Source organism: Cetorhinus maximus, chromosome 5 (assembly GCF_964194155.1).
Source record: "Cetorhinus maximus chromosome 5, sCetMax3.hap1.1, whole genome shotgun sequence".
In the NCBI taxonomy this organism is placed as follows: Eukaryota; Metazoa; Chordata; class Chondrichthyes; order Lamniformes; family Cetorhinidae; genus Cetorhinus; species Cetorhinus maximus.
In genome coordinates, this window is record NC_135883.1 from 104996269 (window position 1) to 105017066 (window position 20798).

The window sequence follows — 20798 nt, forward strand, 5'->3', positions numbered from 1 at the left end:
GAAAAATCAAAGTGTGACATCACAGGGAAATAGGTCAGTGATTGCTTGGTCATTATTTTGTTCATTTATCTTTCAAAACTCCTGTAATTTATTAGTATGGTTACTAATTGTAAATTTATCAAGATAAAATAAATTAATTAGCACATAATAAAGATGACAGGGCAGGTGATGTGTTCCTGGACACAGTTGTGATCCAGGGCAGATGCATCTGTAGTAGCTGTCTGTAGCTTGAAGAGCTTCGACTCTGAGTCAATTCTTCACCTGAACTCTGCTGGGACCAGTGTTCTGATGAGTCTCTTAACTAAGGCAATAGAAAGGGCTTTAAATTAAATTGTGGGGGTAAGGGATCAAGTAAGGGAATATGTGATAAACTAAAGAGAGAGGGTAAGGCAAGAGGACAGGGTATAAATAAGAGAAATGATAATCAGAGTCTGGCAAGGAAGTGACAGAACAAACAAACTTAAGAGTGCGCTAGCAGAGAAGGCTAGAGATTGTGAAAATAATAAAAAGTTAGAACTAAAGGCCCTGTATCTGTGTGCATGTAGCATTTGCAACAAAACCGATGTGCTGACATTTCCAATTGAAATAAATATGTATTATCTGGTAGCTATTACAGAAACATGGCTGCAAAATAGCCAAGGCTGGGATCTGAATATTCAAGGGTACATGACATTTCAGAAGGTCATGAAGCTATGAGTAGTAGGAGGGGTAGCTCTGTTGATTAAGGTTCATATCTGTACATTAGAGAGAGATGATCTTACTTCTCAAGATCAAAATGTAGAACCAGTATGGGTAGAGAAAGGAAACAGAAAAGGTAGGAAGGTGATGTGCGAGGCTCCTCCATCATTGAGGATGGGGATATTTGTGGAGCCTCCTCCTCCAGTGAGTTGTTTAATTGTCCACCACCATTCACGACTGGATGTGGCAGGACTGGAGAGCTTAGATCTGATCCGTTAGTTGAAGGATCGCTTAGCCTTGTCTATCACTTGCCACTTATGCTTTTGGCACGCAAGTAGTCCTGTGTTATAGCTTCACCAGGTTTACACCTCATTTTTGGTATGCCTGGTACTGCTCCTGGCATGCCCTGATGCACACTTCATTGAACCAAGGTTGATCCCCTGGCTTGATGGCAATGGTAGAGTGGAGTGTATGCCGGGCCATGAGGTTACAGATTGTGTTTGAGTCCAATTCTGCTGCTGCTGATGGCCCACAGCGCCTCATGGATGCCCAGTCTTGCGTTGATGGATCTGTTTGAAATCTATCCCATTTGGCTTGGTGATAGTGCCACACAACACGATGGAGCGTATCCTCAATGTGAAGGCAGGACTTCGTCTCCACAACATTTGTGCGGTGGTCACAGTACAATGGTTTGTCTCAATGGAGAATGCGCTCAGGAATTCAATTCATCCTCATTGGAAAGAAATTCCACTCATAGAACCTAAATAAGTTAATATTTTAATAAAAAACAAGCTTTGTTATAAAATATGTGCTTCAAACATCAAAAATTATCCAAAGCAAAACAGTTATCAAATTTTTTATCAACCTGTTGGATAGGAAGGGAATCACAATGAGATTTAATGCTGTTTTAATTCAGTGACTTTCATGACAAAATGCTTCTTTCATGATTTCTGAAACAGGGCTACGTAGAAGGTGAGAATCCTGCCACTGGGAGACTGGCTTTCATCCAAAATAACAAAAGCTGCAGACATGGGGGTTAGGGGGCACTTCAGAAATAACTGGTGAATAACCAAGAAGCTGAGGAGAAAATACAAATTGATGGAACAATTACTAATGAAAAGGACATAATTCAACATCTGTATTTCAGTTTTTGTATTTGTGTTAATTGACATATTATTGTGTTTTATTTCCATTGAGTTCCTATCAATTCTATAATGTTTGAAACACCTTGTCATTTTAAACCAAATAAACAATTACCCTTTAACTGAACTTTTTCATAGTGGCTCAACATTCTAACAACCAAATGCCGCAAGACATTTGGGATTCAAATAGCTTCGGTCCACAGTGAGTTTACTCTTTGTTAAATAAACCAGGGAGGAAGATTTGCTTTTCAAAACTGCAGTAAAGAAGGAGTAGAGTGGGGGAGGAGGTGGCATAACGCATTGGTTAAAGTCGGTCTCTGTAACACACTCTGAAGTAAAATGAGATCAGATGCTCCTATTACAGTCTACAGCACATAACTATAATTGATTTTCTGTGTCGTCGTATGAACATTCTCATAGCAATGTGTACATAAAACTCCTTTGTAACAACATAAAAGTGGGATAATGCAATTTGAGAGCTAGTGCAACAAACAAAATTAAGAATGTGAGTTATCCTCATTCCACTCCTGCTTCACATTGGGTGTAGTCTATCTCTAGCCTGCAACAAAGTTAGGGTTAAATGGGCCCAAAAGCTACTACAACAACGCTTTTTTAATAAAGCACCTTTAACATAATTTAAATATCCTAAGGTGCTCCACTGGCACATTATTAAAAAATTTTTGACCAGAATCACTTAAGAAGGTATTTAGCAGATGGTCAAAAGCTTGGTCATAGAGAGAGGCATTAAGGAATGCCTCAAAGAAGGAAAGTGAGGGGGAGGGAGGGAATTCCAGAGTTTGGGGCTTGGTAGCTGAAGGCACAGCCACCAATGGTGGAGCAATTAACACCAGGCAGACCATTGCACTCAGTCAGATTTTGCAGTAACAATAATGGTGAGGCTATCAGCACTCATCATTATTGTGGTGCAGATTGATCATCAAGTTCTAGCATATGTACATGAGCAGTAAAACGCAGTAATCTGGAAGTTGATGACTGATTTATTCTGCTGCTCGACCAGCTCTGCTACAGCGGCATCTCATTAATAAACTCAGCATTGATATGCCTTTAAGGACATGAAGTTATGTCACAGGAATGCCAAATTTCAAACGTTCACAACAATTTTTATACGCCATGAAGAAACGGTGCTGATTGGTTGGCAAGTCAAACCTGGTCGAGCCGTTGCCATGGAGAAAATAACAGTGAGCTAAAGTCTCCCAAAATCCCAAAGAATTCAAAAAAGGTGCAAGGACTTGACCATGTTCCTTTTGTTTGCAGTGAACAGGTTCATCTTTATGAACGTATGTTGCTTCTAGCAAATGTAAGTGAGTCATATCATGATCTTGACTCATTGGTTGTTATTGTACGTTCTTGCATTTGTTGTGATCAATGCAAGATGAAAAGCTTTGGCAATAGGTCTCTCTTTTCAGCAGACTAAGAACATAAGAAATAGAAGCAGGAGAAGACCATACCACCGTTTGAGCCTGCTCCATCATACAATATGATCATGGCCGATCATGGGTTCAACTCCGCCGCTTTCCCTTCTACTCCCCATATCCCTTGATTCCCTGAGAGTCAAAGATCTGTCTATCTCTGCCATAAATGTATTCAATGATGGCATAGCCACAACCCTCTAAAGTGGAGAATTCTAAAGATTCACAACCCTTTGATTAAAGAAATTTTTTCACCTCATCTTGATGATCGACCTTGTATCCTGAAGCTGCCCCCAGGTGAAACAACATCTCAGAAACAACAGCTGTTAATTTGAAGCCTTTTTTTTCCATACTCTGGTGATATATGCTGGTGCATTGTTATGTTTGAATGTTCTGTCCATTCCTCTCACATTCTGGTTACCATTAACTGTATCACTGCCCTACACTATTGCCTTGTCCTTTCGCTTTAATTTTCTAAATCTCCCATCATACAAACCTACCACTGCCCCCCGATGCTGCAACCCCCAAAAGTATTTACTTTAAAGCTCTGTCTACAGCTCCAGTTATACAACTCACTAGGACATTGGTCCCAGCGGAGTTCAGGTGAAGGTACAATTCTCCTTTTCCCCAGTACTACTACTAGTGTCTTATGAATCGATACCCATTTCTCCATCACCAATCCAGGCATTCAGATCTCTGATTTTATTTATCCTATGCCAATTTGCTCCCGGCTCAGATAGTAATCCAGAGATTATTATCCTTGAGGTCCTGCTTTTTAATTTAGCCTCTAGCTGCTCATACTCCCTCAGCAAAGCCACTTTCTTAGTCCTACCTATGTAGTTGGTGGAACACGACAACTAGATCCTCCCCCGCAATCCCCCCCCCACCACCACTCCAAGTTCCTCTCCAGCCCTTAACCCTGGCACCAGGAAGGAAACAAAGTCCTTGAGACTCACGCTTTCAGCCGCAGAGAAAGGAACCTATCCCCTAATTATACTTTCCCCCACTACAACAACATTCCTTTTCACTCCCCACACTTGAATGGCTCCCTGCACTACAGTTCCGTGGTTATTTTGCTCATCGTCCCTGCAGCCCCTGCTGTCATCCACACAAGCTGCAAGAATCCTGTTGGATAATTGGAGGGCTGAGTTCACTCCATTTCTAACTTCTGTGTCCCCATACTTCCATCACTCGCAGTCACACCTTGCTAACCCCGACCACAGACAAAATTAGAAGTACCTAGCTTATGTGGTGTGACTTCCTCCTCAAAGAAAATGCCCAGTTAACTTACCCATTATTGATACACCACATTGTCCAAAGCTGGGATACTAGCTCATCAATTCCGGCCGATGTTCCTCGTGCTGCCGAAACTGCAGTTGTGGTTGGTGCAGTCACACTGGTGCCCACCTACCCCACATGCTACAGCTGCAATATATCACCTGCCCTGCGAACTTTATTAAAAGTAACTAATTACATTTCAGGTTTAGAAATATCACTCAACAGTTGTTTGTAGTTACATTACATGGTTTAACAATTAAACTGTAAATTTAATACAATGTTTATGTCTCCCCCATACCAGATTAACCTACTGCCCCAGAATATTAATGCCTTTAGACCTGCTCTGTTCTTATATTGATATACTTACAGTTATATTCCCTCAATTGAAACTGTTAATTGCCCAGATAGACATTTAGAGAGAGAAGAGGGAGAATACTCACCAACCAATTACTTGTCTACTCTTCTCTGATGTCACAGTAAGATTTTTTTCGAATATGGTCGGTGGGCGACACACCTGCCACTGTTTTATTCTCCCTGCTGGTCTTGCTCTGTTTGCTCTTGCTGCTCTGGCATTCATTTATACCCCCACTGGTCTTATTTGTTCATGCCATTAAGTTAGGGCTTGTCCATTCAAGTATAAGCAAATATTTAACAGTGTGATAGGTTTTAACTATCATCAAACAACCTCTCTGGCACTGAAAGTTTATTTTTTTTACAAGTTAGGAGTTTCATTCCTTTCAGCTTTAATTGTTGTTGTAGATTTTTTAGCAAATGATCATGAAAAAACAAATGCTTATTGTCTTTTTCCTGTCTCTTTGAACTTTCTCTTAACCCTGTGTTTCAATTTTTCTCTTTATTTTGCTTGCTGCACATGATATTACTTTGAATTAAATATTCTGACTTACACTTCCTGGATTAGACTCTATCAGCATGAAACTTAATCGGTAGCACCATTCTTTGAGTATTATGGATGCCTTTAGTGCCCAAATGTGTGATCATGGTGCTCACACAAACTCTTATGTATTGTGTCAGATGCCATACTGGTCAGGGTGCTAACACATGTGCTGTGAACGGCCATCAGAAGTGTACAAGGCAGGCATATAATGATGGCGATCAGCATGCAATACTAATTTGATACCAGAAGTGTCATTTTGGAGCATAATACTCCAGCTAATGCCTTCTCTTAAAATCACACAGGAAAGATTCCTCCACCAGCACGATATAAAGGGATCATCAACAACTTGAAGGTTAACTGCTGGTTGATTTCTTATGGCTATAATTTCAATTTTACCAGTGTATAGTGTTTTCTATTGTTGTGTAAAGTTTCCAAAGTCAACAGCAACAGGTGTTCAAGAGCTTTTGCTGACTCCAAGACTTCTGCATAAACCAGTTCCTTCCAGAGATAGGTGCACTATTAGGCAGGGGGAGAGGGTGATGTAGTGGTAATGTTGCTGGATTAGTATTCCAGAGACCCAGGCTAATGCTCTGGGGACATGGGTTCAAATTCTACCATGGCAGCTGTAGAATTTGAATTCAGTTAATGAATCTGGAATATAAAGCCAGCCTTAGTGATAGTGACCATGAAACTATCAGTGATTATTGCAAAAAAAACCCACCTGGTTCACTAATGCCCCTTAAGGGAAGGAAATCTGTCACCTTTACTTGGTTTGGCCGACATATGACTCCAGACAGCAATGTTGTTGGCTCTGAAATGACCTAGCAATGTCAGTTCAAGGACAATTAGTGGTGGGCAACAAATGCTGGCCTTGCCAGCGATGCTCATTTCCCATGAAAGATTTTTTTTTAAATCCCCTTGGAATACAGCATGACTTAGAAAATCAACAGAGCTCATGCAGAGCAGGGGCAAGCTGCTGGCAGAAGGAGGGGAAGAAGTTCTTATCATGAGACACAATACACCTAGAGTGTTCGAGAAGCACTTATCCAACCTGAATCTCCCATTACCATTATTAAATTACAGATTGTTGGCATTTATGTGCGCTTAATTTTCCAAGTAAAATAATCATGAAAATGCAAGTAGCAAAGAAAAATTGTACATGGTACTTGCTCAACAACAAATGGCTAAACTGAAGTAATTTAAAATAAATCTTACTTGTAAGCTAAGATCAAAAAATAAAGAAATGATAGTTAAACTGTTTGCATGTCTTATTATTGTTCGAGTACAAACCTCCCTTTTTTATCCAATGCTCAATCCCACCTGAAAACTCTGTGAGCAGCAATGTTGAGCTATCATTCCTGCCCTTCTTTAAGTTTCAGTAATAGCTGTAATACATTTTTTCCAACTGTCTATCTGTGTCCCCAGCACATCTACCTCATTCACCAGACTTCTTCCATTGAAAGGTATAACACGAATCACTGAACAAGATCTTTGTTGCCTGTTTTCTAGCCTTTGTTTTCTCAACCTTCCACACTTGCTTACTAATTTTCTGCCTTCTATGTATAGCTTTGCTTCTTTCCCCTGAATCTACTGTCAGGTTGCCATCCCTCTGCCAATCTAATTTAAACTTTCCCAACAATACAAGTGAGCTTCCAGCAATAGTATTTGCACCAACTCTGTTGTGGTGTAATCTGTCCGGCTTGTGCAGGTCCCACCAAGTCAGAACAGGTCCCAAAGCCACAGTAATCCAAAGCTCTCCCTCCTGCAGCAACTATGCATTCATCTGCACTATCCTCCTTCTTCTGTACTCATTAGAGCAAGGCATCAGGGTCTAGAGATTAGTATCTTTGACTCGTACATTTTATTTTAGTTTACATTTGATCCATCTCGTCCTCCTCCGGAAGCTCGCAGCATCATAGATGCCAGTCCTCAGCCAATATGATTTACTGCACATGATATTAAGAAACGGTGAGGGCACTGGACACTGCAAAGGCTATGGGCCCTGACAATATTCCGGGAATAGTACTGAAGACTTGTGCTCCAGAACTTGCTGCGCCCCTAGCCAAGCTGTTCCAGTACAGTTACAAACCTGGCATCTACCCGGCTATGTGGAAAATTGCCCAGGTGTGTCCTGTACACAAAAAGGACAAATCCAACCCGACCAATTAGTGCTCCATCAGTGTACTCTCTATTATCAGTAAAGTAATAGAAGGGGTCATCAACAGTGCTATCAGGTGACACTTGCTTAGCAATAACCTGCTCATTGATGCCCAGTTTGGTTTCCGCCATGGCCCACTCAGCTCCTGACCTCATTACAGTCTTGGTTCAAACATGGACAAAAGAGCTGAACTCCTGAGGTGAGGTGAGAGTGACTGCCCTTGACATCTAGGCCGCCTTTGACCGAGTGTGGCAAAAAGGAGCCCGAACAAAACTGGAGTCAATGGGAATCAGGGGGAAATCTCTCCACTGGTTGGAGACATACCTAGCACAAAGGAAGATGGTTGTGATTGTTGGAGGTCAGTCATCTCAGCTCCAGGACATCACAGCAGGAGTTCCTCAGAATAGTGTCCTCAGCCCAACCATCTTCAGCTGCTTTATCAATGACCTTCCTTCCATCATAAGGTCAGGAGCGGGGATGTTCGCTGATGATTGCATAATGTTCAGCACCATTCATGACTCCTCAGATACTGAAGCAATCCATGTCCAAAAGCAGATAGACTTGGACACTATCCAGGCTTGGGCTGACAGGCAAGTAACATTCAAGCCACACAAGTATCAGGCAATGACCATCTCCAACAAGAGAGAATCCAACCATTGCCCCTTGATAAAAACAAAAAACTACTGCGGATGCTGGAAATCCAAAACAAAAACAGAATTACCTGGAAAAACTCAGCAGATCTGGCAGCATCGGTGGAGAAGAAAAGAGTCGACGTTTCGAGTCCTCACGACCCTTCAACAGAACTGAGTATAGTTAGGAGAGGGGTGAAATGTAAGCTGAAACATTTTGTCTGTGACATCTTTTGATTATCTGCTCCTATCACTGCTTGCTTGTCCCTACAACCACCCCCCCCCTTCAGCTTCTCTCTCCCCCCACCCCCCCCACCCCACCTTAAACCAGCTTATATTTCACCCCTCTCCTAACTATACTCAGTTCTGTTGAAGGGTTGTGAGGACTCGAAACGTTGACTCTTTTCTTCTCCACCGATGCTGCCAGACCTGCTGAGTTTTTCCAGGTAATTCTGTTTTTGATTTCCATTGCCCCTTGATGTTCAATGACATTGCCATCACTGAAACCCCACTATCAACATCCTGGGGGTTACCGTTGATCAGAAAATGAACCGGACTAGCCATATAAATACTGTGGCCAGAAGAGCAGGTCATAGGCTAGGAATCCTGCGACGAGTAACTCACCTCCTGACTCTCCAAAGCCTGTCCGCCATCTGCAAGCACAAGTCAGGAGTATGATGGAATACTCCCCACTTGCCTGGGTGAGTGCAGCTCCCACAACACTCAAGAAGCTTGACACAATCCAGGGCAAAGCAGCCTGCTTGTTTGGCACTCCATCCACAAACATTCACTCCCTCCACCACCGATGCACAGTAGCGGCAGTTTGTATCATCTACAAGGTGCACTGCAGGAATTCACTAAGGCTCCTTCGACAGCACTTTCCAAACCCATGACCACTACCATCTAAAAGGACAAGTGCAGCAGACAGATGGGAACACCACCACCTGGAATTTCCCCTCCAAGCCACTCTCCATCTTGACTTGAAAATATATCGCCATTCCTTTACTGTCGCTGGGTCAAAATTCTCAAAGTTACTTCCTAACAGCACTGTGGGTGTACCTAGATCACATGGGCTGCAGCGGTTCAAGAAGACAGCTCACCACCACCTTGTCAAGGGCAAATAGGGATGGGCAATAAATGCTGGCCCAGCCAGTGTAGCCCACATCCCGTGAATGAATAAAAAAAAAGTACCACACAACACAATGGAAGGTATCCTCAATGCAAAGTTGGGACTTTGTGTCCACAAAGACAGTGCGGTGGTGACTTCTACTAATACTGTCATGGACAAATGCATCTGTGACAGGTAGATTGGTGAGGCGTTGATTCCCTCGCCGCCTACCGCAAACCCAGTCCAGCAGCTATGTCCTTTAGGACTCGGCCAGCTTGGTCAGTCTTGGTGAATTCCTTACCAAATATACATTCTGTGGCCTTGCCCTCAATGTCCATTCCATTTGGTGTTCAATATGAAGGAGTACTGATTGTTCAACTGAAGGGATATGATAGATGGTAACCAGCAGGGAGTTTACTTGCCCATGCTTGATCATGCCATGGGACTGCATGGGATCCAGAATGAATGTTGAGGACTCCCAGGGCAATTACTTACTGGCTATAAACCACTGTACTGCCATCTCTGGTGGGCCTGTCCTGCCAGTTGGACAGGAAGTGACTTTGAGCAGCTTTGATTGAGGTGAATATTTAAACTTGTCATTGTCACAGAATCACAGAATCACACAGTGCAGAAGATGCCCTTCGGCCCATTGAATCTGCACCGACACGTGAGAAACACCTGACCTACCTACCCAATCCCATTTACCATCACCTGGCCCATAACCTTTAATGTTATGACGTGCCAAGTGCTCATCCAGGTACTTTTTAAAGGATGTGAGGCAACCCGCCTCCACCACCCTCCCAGGCAGTGCATTCCAGGCCGTCCCCACCTTCTGGGTAAAAAAGTTTTTCCTCACATCCCCCCTAAACCTCCTGCCCCTCACCTTGAACTTATGTCCTCTTGTGACTGACCCTTCAACTAAGGGGAACAGCTGCTCCCTATCCACCCTGCCCATGCCCCTCATAACCTTGTACACCTCAATCAGGTCGCCCCTCAGTCTTCTCTGCTCCAACGAAAACAACCCAAGTCTATCCAACCTCTCTTCATAACTTAAATGTTTCATCCCAGGCAACATCCTGGTGAATCTCCTCTGCACCCCCTCCAGTGCAATCACATCCTTCCTATAATGTGGTGACCAGAACTGCACACAGTACTCCAGCTGTGGCCTCACCAAGGTTCTATACAACTCCAACATGACCTCCCTACTTTTGTAACCTATGCCTCGATTGATAATGGCAAGTGTCCCATATGCCTTTTTCACCACCCCACTAACATGCCCCTCCACATTCAGAGATCTATGGACACATACGGCAAGGTCTCTTTGCTCCTCAGGACTTCCTAGTGTCATGTCGTTCATTGAATACTTCCTTGTCAAATTACTCCTTCCGAAGTGTATCACCTCACACTTTTCAGGGTTAAATTCCATCTGCCACTTATCTGCCCATTTGACCATCCCATCTGTATCTTCCTGTAACCCAAGACACTCAACCTCACTGTTAACCACCCGGCCAATCTTTGTGTCATCCGCAAGCTTACTAATCCTAACCCCAACATAGTCACCTATGTCATTTATATAAATGACAAATAATAGGGGACCCAGCACAGAACCCTGTGGCAAACCACTGGACACTGGCTTCCAGTCACTAAAGCATCCTTCCGTCATCACACTCTGTCTCCTACAGCCAAGCCAATTTTGAATCCACCTTATCAAATTACCCTGTATCCCATGTGCATTTGCCTTCTTTATAACTCTCCGATGTGGGACCTTGTCAAAGGTTTTGCTGAAATCCATATAAACTACATCAACTACGCTACCCTCATCTACACACCTGGTCTCCTCCTCAAAAAATTCAATCAAATTTGTTAGACATGACCACCCTCTGACAAAGCCATGCTGACTATCCCTGTTCAAACCTTGCCTCTCCAAGTGGAGATAGGTTCTCTCTTTCAGAATTTTCTCCAATAGTTTCCCTACCACTGACTTTACCTATCAATATCTCTTTGTATTTGTATGCTCCCATCTACACTGCTACAATGTTACCTATTTTTGTGCCATTGTCAAACTTGGAATTGTGTCTCCCTATCCCAACATCTAATTGGGTAGGCCAGGTTGTTATGATCTCCATATGGACCTATAGCTTTTAAAGAGAAATTCAACTTCCAGTTATGAAAGAATGTCATGCCAAAATTTCACATTTTTACTGTATCAAATAATGAAAAAAGTATTATTGATGAAACATCATTTTCTTTTATATGCAACCTATATTATAAACTAGAGAAATAAATGGTTCTTTGTCACGTATCCCTCTCCATGAAGATACAGTTCCTATAACAAACGGTTCACAGATGCTCCCAAATTCCAAAAGGTTGCTTCATTCTTCTGCAACCTGGTAACTTCAAATCCCAGAGCCCTTCCCCTAGATCCAAGCTAAACAAATCTTCCAGCCTTCATTAGCTCATCACAAACTCAGCCCTCAATCTGAGCATGAGTTCCCACCCATGTTCTGCATGGTGAATGATAAAGTCAGCATTTCTCTGCTTATGGTGCAGGTCTGTCTGCTTCTGTTTCTTGCTCTCTATTTCCTAGTTTACTGCAGGCCACACAAGACAAACCCAACTGCTATCTATCTGCAATATTCCTGGGTTTACATGGAAGCCTGTAACCTGATCTCAAAGTGGCTTCTTCTCCCGCTTTCCCAAGGCAACAGGAAATACATTAGCTTTGTATCTGAGTAGAAATGTTAATCAGTAATCTGTGATCCCAACCATTTCATCTTAGAAGTAAAGTAATAATTTACAACACCCATGTTTACAACTGAATCGCTATAGCATCTTTCTGAGTTCTCAGGAGAATTATGGTCTGTGTATACTGAGTATTTGTTGGCATTGTCTCCAAGAACAAATACACCTACCTCTCAAAAAAAAAAGCTATCTGAATATTTCTCTGATCACTAACAATTGAACCACCCAGGTTTACTCTTTGGCGGATTCCAACGTGGGTCACTTAACACCTTTAATTTACTCTACATTTAAAGCTACAGTCCAAAAATAAAGTAATTTTATAAATGCAAAATGTACAATCCAAAAACATAGTCTTGTAAACCTCACAAGTTTAGGATTGAAATAGACAAAATGGTCGAATGGAGGCCTCTCTAACCTGGATTGTTCCCCAGATAGGTGTAGGTACCTTTGCACTACTCAGTTGAGATCCAAAAGGACTAAGTTTGGCCCCAATGTGACTATGCACTAGTTGCAACCTCAAACAAACCTCAAACTATCAAACAACATCAGTTCCACTATACTAACACATAGCTATCCTTCAAAACATTGTTTTCATTTTTTGTAGCCCACCTTATTTCCATGGTAGTTGTTTGTCATAATGCCATTGGGGGCCATTAGTTTTATGTACAGAACTCGTATTGTGCCCATAAATCCAAAATACAAACTCAGTGGAGTAGTCAGGGCCAGCAAGATAAGTGGTCAGGGCTGGTCAGGACTGTTGCACCTGTCCTGCTATTGCTATCATCTTTATAAATGTGATCGTCTTATAAACCATGGCTGCTCACAACCATTTGGAAAGAACCTGGAACAGCTGTAATTAGTTATTACCATCTTTGGGAGATGGCATTTGCCCTGAAGGACCACAAATTCACTGAGGGAAGTTACTGCATCATCTTATGTGGCCAATCTGTTGAAGGGACGTTGCATGACCGTGCACCCAGAAGCTTCAGGTTATAACCATTTCAACAGGGTAATAACTCCCAACAACGACCTGCCATCATAATACTATTGTTATTTGTTTGTGGGATGTGGGCATTACTGACAAGGCCAGCATTTATTGCCGATCCCCAATTTCCCTTGAGAAAGTGGTGTTGAGCCTCCTTGTTGATCAGCTGCAGTCCATCTGGTGTCAGTCAAGTTTTCTGACCTTGTATCATTATGGTCCTTGGGCACTCTGGAAGGTAAATCAAACTGGTTCCTTTACTGGGTGTGCCAAAGTTACGTTATTCCCTGAGCCCACACAACCCAGTGTGCCTGGACGCAGACTTGGGCAATCTCCCCGAAGCGTGAAAGGATTAAAAGTTCATTATCAATGGTAATTATTTTAACTGGGAAAGTTCGAGGTTTTGCTTTGAGCACAACCCCACAATAATTCAAATTTAATTTCTTTCTTTTTCATTAGGGAAAAAAGTGAAGCTTCTTGGAAAGTGTGATTTGAGAAAGACTAAAGACTTCCGAGGTCACAACATACCGTTAGCAGGTCAGTATATCTTTATGCTCTCTCTAATCTCCCTTCAGAGAGTGCCTTATTCTGACTGACTGAGCTTGCCCTTATTGCTTTCACAATATTTATGTCTATCTTCCTGTATAATTATTTATAATTTAAAAGGTGCTTGACAGATGCACCTGTTGAGCCTTTTTTCCCCCACCTGCCTAAATTTGGTTTCAATTGGGACCAAGAAGATCTATTCCTAGGTCTTTGAGATGTTGTTTTATATTGGCTTCTCTCCTGGCCAGCGTGCTCCACACCTTCAGTGCAAGTGGGTGAATGCAGGCTGCATATACTCATCCAGGAAAAGTGTCTGTCATCAGTACTTGAATGTTAAACTTTCAGTTAACAAAAAACATCAGTGAGTCAGAGCTGTTAGTCAAGCAACATTTTCTTTGGGACTCAGATGTCTTGGTACTCTGATGGATGTCTGCACTCTCAGGAGGAATACATAATGAGGCTTTGCTGAGAGCCCAGAAATCTATTAGCCTGTTGAAATTCCTGAGTGCCAGAGAAAATATTGCTTGATTGACAGCTCTGGCTCTCTGATCTCTCCTTTCAATTTCACAATGTTTGTTTATGCAAGATAAAGAGATTTCAAGTGCTTGCAGTTTCTGCTATTGATACCTTAAAAGACCTAGATGATTGACCCTTTTATTGGGAAAATTCCTAGAGCTGTAGGTAGAATTTGATTGAAGTATGCTGGCAGAACAGTTCTCCATTGATTTCTTATCATACCCATCCAAATAACCGCTAAATTCTTTTTTTTATATTCATTTACGGGATGTGGGCATCGCTGGATAGGCCAGCATGTACTGCCCATCCCTAGCTGCCCTTGAGATGGTGATGATCAGCTGCCTTATTGTACTGCTGTAGGTCCAGTGGTGTAGGTACACCCACAGTGCTGTTAGGAAGGGAGTTCCAGGATTTTGACCCAGCGACAATGAAGGAACGGTGATACATTTCCAAGCCAGTCTTGGAGGGGAACTTCCAGGTGGTGGTGTTCCCATCCATCTGCTGCCTTGTACTTCAAGATGGCAGTGGTCGTGGGTTTGGAAGATGCTGCCTAAGGAGCCTCGATGAGATACTACAGTGCATCTACTGTTGCCACTGTGCATTGGTGGTGGAGGGAGTGATCATTTGTGGAAATGATGCCAATCAAGCAGGCTGCTGTTGGCCAGGGGCTGCAGCTGAACTGCTGACACAGGCAAAAACAACTTTTGACCTGAAGTAACCTGAGCTCACTTACTGGCCTGAGCAACTTTTGAAACCTGAGTCCAGTCACTGGGCTGAACTGGCTAGAACCAGTTTTGAAGTAGCTGAGTGTCTTGAAGACAAAGGAAATGTGATGAGTCCTTTTTTAGAAAAGGAGGAACGAGGTGATACTGCAAGTCTTGGAACAGAGCCAATGAGAATATGCCACAGATCAGGCAAGCAGGCCTAAACAAAAGGGAAAGAGACAGCACAGCATGAAGAGATAAGATTCAGTATAAGACTGAAAGGATTTCGGGCGTGGAGCAGTGAGACTCCGGAGACCATCCATCGCAGAAGCGGAAGAACCTACGTCAGCAGCGTAGAGACGCAAGAGAGAGAGAACGGAACACCTGGCCAGCGTCAGCTCTCCTTTTTGAATATTAGCTTTTATATTCTGTGACCACTCAGGGAGTGTCAGAGAAACCTAGTGGGTGTGCATTTAGATCCTAGTTTTGGGTATAAAACTGTATAACCTGCTGTAAACTGCATGTCTATATTTTAATCAGACGTATAAGCTATATGTAGATGATCTAACGACGTGAATAAGGTGAATTTATAGTTAAGAGAGAATTGACTCTTCTCTGCTTTGTACTAAGCCAATAACCGTTACCGGTGACCTCCGGCAACACTGCTTTGTCCTGGATGGTGTCAAGCGTCTTCCGTGTTGTTAGAGCGGCATTCATTCAGGCAAGCGGAATAACTCTCCGTGTGACATTTTGGGCACTCTGCCTTTAAAGGACCATTGATGAATGAATGAAATTTTTCAGATGCGCAACAACTTGGAATGAATGAAATTATGCTGTATGAATCTTTGTGCATGAACAATTTGTATGTTTGGTTCTTCATTTGATGACAACTCATCTACAATAACCAATCCAGCTGTGGGATTTTTAGGGAATTGTGGAAAACAAATGAAGAAGACGTAAGTCAAGATTAAGACTGATTACTTCCAAGGAACCATTGACAATGTGCAACATGGAGGAGTTTTCAATAGCATCTGGAGAGAGAACTCAATGTATTTAGGGTCAAGCAGGAGTGGAAGAACAGCACAGTCATGCACCTGAAGACACTGGAGGGTATCTGACAGGAGTTGTCTGATGAAAAAGAAGTGCTGATGTGAGGATTGAGGATGACTGATGTATGTATGTGGCTAACCCTTATGGAGACTGTTCTATATGTAGGGAGTTATTGATGGCATTTAAAATAACAGCTGTCAGGCAAATTTGGCCAACTTGATTGAGTCGCCTTCCACAATTACAGTAGGAAACATAGGAACAAGGTAGGCAAGTCAGTCTCTTAAGCCTGTTTCCCCATTCAATTAGAACATGACTGATCTGCCCCATCAACTCCATTTACTTACCTTTCCTCCATAACCTTAATTGAGTTAATAAGATTGCTAAAAACAAGTGTAGCAATAAAAGATTGCTTAGTAAAACACAGCTGGGAAAATTTGAAGATGCATATAGCTGACAATTAAAAAGCACTTTGTACCTGATACAATTTAGAATCAGGCACCCATGGCTCAAAATTATGCCAAAGGTTAAAGTACAGAATCCACAGCTTACATGTATATTTTTCTGCTTGTTATAGAAAATGCAGTGCATAGCAGAAGTCACCAAGTCACCCGATGGAGTTGATCATACTCACACTCCATTCAAAGATTTGCAATGGATCAGCTAGGAGGAAAAATCACTCACCCTATCAGTGCAGTTGTGTAAAACAATGAACATGTTCTGCTATAAGTCATGCCCATAATTATCTATTTAACTACCTGCATGTACTCATCACGTTTCCTTTTCCTCTTATTGCATACATTCTACAAGCTCTGGAGAAACAACTTAGACTTTCTCATCACCACGTTCAGCGTCATCACTCTTAAAGCAAGACCAGCCAAGTGACAGACACCCTGGGGTTTCTATTCATTGGGCAGAATTTTCTGCCTGTCGGGCATGTGGGCCCAACCCAATCTCCGGCAAGCGGGGAGCTGATCCCCGCCGAGAAGCGGGCTCCGCTGCAACTTTAGGCCCGCCCAACGTGACGTCCGGTGGGAAGCGCTATGCGCTTCCTGTGTGGGCCGGGGGGATTCCCCAAAAGTGAGAATACGCTTTTGCGCATGCGCATGAAAGAGCGCACATCTCCCTGAGGCTAAGTGCTGCCTCAGGGAGATCGCTTATGGTCTGAAAAACGTTAAAAATAGAAAAGAAAATCCCTAACATGTCCCCCTCATGTGACAATGTCACATGAGATGGGACATGTTCATAATTTACGTTAAAGCTTTATTAAACTTTTTAAATCCCTACGTGAAACCTCATTCGGCCACTGGATGAGGTTTCATGTTTTATCTATTTACCACCGGGTTTCCTGGCCTGCCCGCCAACCTTAAGGTTGGACGGGCAGGTCCTTTAATTGTTTTAATGATCCTGTCAATGGCCTCAATTGGCCATTGACAGGTCGGCGGGCCCGCAGCTGATTTTGCTGTGCCCACGCCTTCCTGAAAATATAAATGGGGTGGGATGACATTCGGGGGTTCCGCCCGACGTCATCCCGGGTCATTTTACACGTCAGTGAGCGGGCCCCGCCCCCTGTTTGCCAACAGCAAAATTCAGCCCATTAACTACAGGAAAGGCAAAGTGAATCATGCGACATGGTGTAGAAGATGACGAATGGTTGGCTGATGCTGAGTTGAGACATAGCATCGCCATGGCCCCTGATAAGTCAGTTTAAATTTTCAACCTCACAGATTAGCTAGGACTGAAGCCTGGTGCATTAATTGCTTCATCTTGCAGAGTATAATGCAGACTGGTCTTACCACAATTGCTACCAGTTAGATAAAGGCAAGCAGCAAGTGTTACTTACAGTATGATTAGTATAAAGCAGAAATGAGAGACATCAGACATGCAGATGACAAACACAGTTGGAGCATCTCTCGGTTACATTTCCAATGGTATGTTATGGTATCATGGTTTGAAATCCAAGAGGTAGCACTAGGGGAAGATACTGGAGGAATATCTGACAGGAGTTGCCTGGTGAAAAAGAAGTGTTGATCTGAGGATTGAGGATGACTTATGTATGTATGTGTTTAACCCTTATGGAGACTGTTCTATATGTAGGGAGTTATTAATGGCATTTAAAATAACAGCTGTCAGATAAGTTCAGCCAAATTGATTGAATCACCGTCCACAAATACAATACGGTAAGAAACATAGGAACAAGGTTCCTATGCCTGTTCCACCATTCAATTAGAACATGACTGATCTGCCCAATCAACTCCATTTACTTACCTTTCCTCCAAAACTTTAATTGAGTTAATAAGATTGTTAGAAACAAGTGTAGTAATAAAGGATTGCTTAGTAAAGTACAGCTCCTGAGATCTATGAGCTAGGCATACTGAGACCAGGAAGCAGAGCAGGATCAGTGCTCATGCAGGCAGATCAGTGTGTTTGGAGAAAACACAGGAAGAAGCAGGTGGCTCTCAAATCACTGCTGGTCCCTTACCTGGACCAGTCTCTGAACAAGTGACACAAATTGCCACCCAAAACAGGAGGGTCCCTGCGCCTGGAATAATGTGGCAGTCTCTGCTAAATCGTCAGAATAGCCAGGATTTGCTGAATCACAAACAGGTTCTCAGCAGTTCTCCCGATTCTCTGCACCTACTCTCAGCATTACATCATCATGTAAGAGTGGTACAGTGAAATTATCATGAAACACGAGTTGAAGGGGATGAACGCTGACATAACAATTTTGTATACAAGTTCATTTTAACTAGATGCACAACACAATGGCCAGCATTGAGGGACTATTAGAGGAAGAGAGATATGCATTTTATATTTTATTTTTGCTTGTGAGAGGCACCCCAGGAAATCAACGAGTTATTGTTAAAAATCTTCAAAGATTTATTTTTATTCTGCATGTATTACATAACATTTGCTATCATTTTCCGAGCTCCATTCTTTCACACCTCGACAAAATATCTCTGCCTTGATCATGATACATTCATCACCACTCTAAAGTGTTTGATCTGTTCCTCCAGTTGCTTTTCCTGAATCAATCAATTTCCTGTTTGTCTTTGTTCAGCACTCCACACTCATTTATTTTACTTCAGTTGTTTTCTGATTTTTCCACTGCTTTGTCCAGGTTCAAGAAAAAACATGAGAACTAAGAAGTATGAACTGGAGTCGGCCATTTGGACCTTTGAACTTGCTCTGCTGTTCAGCAAGATCATAGCTGATCTTGTGCCTCAACTCCATCGGCCCGTATAATGCCCATGCCCCTTAATTCCCTTTGTACCCAAAAATCCCCTGGCCTCTATTTTGAATAGGCTCAATGATTGAGTGTCCACAGCTCCCTGGGATTGAGAATCCAAAAAGTTCACAACACTTTGGATGAAGAAACTTCAAGTTCTAAACAGCCAAATCTTTATTCTGAGACTGTGACCCCGGATCCTAAACTCCCCAGCCAAGGGAAACATTTTCTCAGCATCTAAACTGTCAAACTCCTTCAGAATTTAATGTTTCAATTTGATAGCCTCTCGTCATTCTAAATTCCAGGGAATATGGGTCTAGTGTATTAGATCCCTCCTCACAGGACAATTCCCTCAGCTCATGAATTTGGTCTACTGAACTTTTGTTACATTCCCTCTAGGAAAGGAGACCAAAACTTTTAGAGTACTATGGGTGTGACCTCACCAATGTGCTATATAATCATAATCTCGTTTCTATTCCAAAGCCTTAGTAACAAAATCTAACCGGCTAGTCACCTTCCCATTCCCTTGTTTTACCTGCATGTTAACTTTCTTGTACAAGGGCACGCAGCTCCCTTTAAATGTAAACATTTCCCAGTCTCTCACCTTTCATCAAAAATTTTGCTTTTTTACTTAGCCTAACAAAGTGGATAAATTCACGTATTGCCACTTTATATTTATGTGCCATTTTCTTGCCCACTCATCCGCGTCAAATTAATGCAACAGCAAAATACTGCAGATGCTGGAAATCAGAAATAAAAACAGAAAATGCTGGAAATACTCAGTAGGTCTGACGGCATTTGTAGAGGTGGAGAAACAAAGTTAGAGTTTCAGGTAAATAACTTCTCACCAGGACTCTAATGAAAGGTCACTGACCTGAAACATTGGACAGAATTTTACCATCCCCACAGAAGAGGCTTTGGAGGTGGGGGTGCTGTGCATCGTGTCAGATCCCCAACAGCTTCCTGCTTCCAGGAGATATTCCCAGAGATGGGCTCCCTGAGGCAGTGGCTGACTACTCAGTAGCGGCAGGCTTCCAAAGCAGGCACCTAAAAGCAATCAGCTCTATTCCTGGACACATCTGGAATCTTTCAAATATCGCATGAGCCCCCTGCTAGTGGGAGGAGGCAGCCTCACAGCCAGAGATTGGAGCCCTGTTCCTTTTGAAGCTGTGAAAATGCTATTGGGCAGCAAAAGGCATGGCTGCTGCCTGCCCATATCACAGACTTATATAAAAGCAATATACTGCAGATGCTGGAAATCTGAAATAAAGATCACAGTCTTGCCTTTGAGTGAAGGAATCATGGAGACACTGGATGGGATCATCCCATCCCATGTTAGCAGTGAGTGTGGTATCAGACGGGAAAAAGTACATTTTACCCGCCAGCCACAATGGCAGCCTTTCACGCCGTATCTTCTAAATCCCGGCTCATTAACCATGCTTTGCTGGGAAACATGCCGTTTTAATGGCAGGTGGGCTAAGAGTCACTCAGCATGCTGCCACCTCACCGCTTCATCACACCGGATGCCACATTTAAAGTACAGCCACACGCACACCTCTCAGTGCTTCCAGCCCAGGACAGTTTAGTGACGCATCCTTCGAGCGCATTTTGGATGCCATGGAGGCCGGCTGTGATGTCCTCTATCCCCACTCTAGCCGCAGGAGGGGCAAAAAACTTACCACTATGGCTTGGTAGGCGATGGAAGTGGTGAGCA

At 42.8% G+C, this 20798-nt stretch overlaps 1 protein-coding gene across 1 annotated transcript in view; it reads left to right on the forward strand.

The window, feature by feature from the left end:
* The first annotated feature begins 13508 nt into the window (after window positions 1–13508).
* LOC144680335 (4-galactosyl-N-acetylglucosaminide 3-alpha-L-fucosyltransferase 9-like) overlaps window positions 13509–20798 on the forward strand; it is a 100476-nt gene continuing 93186 nt past the window's right edge. The window contains exon 1 of the mRNA XM_078541314.1: window positions 13509–13579. The gene's annotated coding sequence lies outside the window, so the exon portion shown is untranslated. The remainder of the gene's footprint in view (window positions 13580–20798) is intronic.